Source organism: Gekko japonicus, unplaced genomic scaffold, assembly GCF_001447785.1.
Source record: "Gekko japonicus isolate JY-2015 unplaced genomic scaffold, Gekko_japonicus_V1.1 scaffold2364, whole genome shotgun sequence".
NCBI classification, from domain to species: Eukaryota; Metazoa; Chordata; class Lepidosauria; order Squamata; family Gekkonidae; genus Gekko; species Gekko japonicus.
This window is the reverse complement of record NW_015173209.1, coordinates 168,256-169,886: the sequence shown is the minus strand read 5'-3', so window position 1 is coordinate 169,886 and position 1,631 is coordinate 168,256.

Below are 1,631 nucleotides of genomic sequence, written 5' to 3'. Positions count from 1 at the left end.
TATGAACCCTACTCATATCTACTCAATGGGGTAGATTACTCCCAGGAAAGTTTTCTTAGGATGGCACTGGTAGCCACCTCCATTTCACCTTGCAACCCATACTACATTGATAATTCCTTCCTAGAGTTGCAATAGAAGAGAAAACCAATCACATTCTATTAATATTTTCCCCTTTAAATAGTAGTAGTGATGAAAAATATGTGTGTGTCATTTGTGATACAAAAGTTACAGTGTTTGGTACATTCTTGAATAATACTGGGAGGATACAATAATTTCCCATCTAAATTAACTAGAATTGAATAAGTTTATTTCCTACAATATATCCTTGGATAAGTTTTCCATATGGTGCATCATTGTCTTACAGACCTCCCCAATACATGCTGATGGTCTCTTCTATTTTTCACTCTGTGATATGTCAACTGATATTATCTATATAGCTAAATGGGCTCCCTGTGTTCTGACAAAGGGTTTTTCTGCACATGCAATTTTGTCTCTTGTGTGCCCATATTACATCTCCCCCCCATTTTCTGTGTACATTTTGCTCCTCCCAGTGGTCACTTTGAGATTATATGGCTACATCAGCAGCTTATTCCCAAGCAGTATAAAAGTGTGGGCAAATAACCTGGAGATACAGCAATGAAATATCAACACAACCACTAGAACAAGCAAAAACACATGCAGAAAAAGGGGGGAGTGCAATATGAGCATGCAAGTGATGAAAATATGACATACAGAAAATCCTACAGTGCACTTTTTAATACCGGATGCCCATATTCAAATATTAAAGCCACTCTGATGTCTTTAAGCCCTGTTTGTCTGCATCCAGGGCCACTTGTCAGGTCACAGTTGAAAACCCCATGCTGTAGTAGATGGCTCACGGGTGTGTTCCAACAGAATTATTCTTATGCTTTTATTTTACACCCTATATTCAAACTTCACACACCTCAGTTACAGGCTCTTTCATGGCCACACATTTGTACAGCTGGCGTTATGATGTCCATCTACCACAGCCTTTCATGGCCACACATTTGTACAGCTGGCATTATGATGTCCATCTACCACAGCTGACATATATGGAAACAGTGCCAGTCACCTATTTTGAGGAAAGAAGGGGCAAAGTACAGATTCCATTAGCTGATCAAGTATTACCTTTGAGAGCGAGAGAAAATGACTTTAAGGAGTGCCATAACATCTTGTAGTTGATTTGTTTCTTTCCCTGGAATTACAAAATATGTTTCAAGAATGCTTTCAAACTGGCGAACCTCCACTATAATCAAGTATTGCAAACATGCAACGTAGCTTGAAATAGCATTCAATAGAATAAGACATACTATCCAATGAATCAAGAAATAAATGCCTATCAAAATTATCAAAACAGGAAAAGCAGAACTAAATCGCTGGGCTCAATCTTGTAACAAGATTTTAAAAAGAGTATTTTTCCATTTTGTAAATGAAGACTACAATTTCAATGAGTCAATCCTTGAAAATAATCCATTTCTCACATTTGGATAGATGATTGCTTGTAATTTCCGATAAACAAGAGATTAACCCTCTACAGATTTCTCTTCTGAATAGCTCATACAGATCCAATTTTGTGAATAACCATTGAATTTGGTATATCCAGGTGGTAA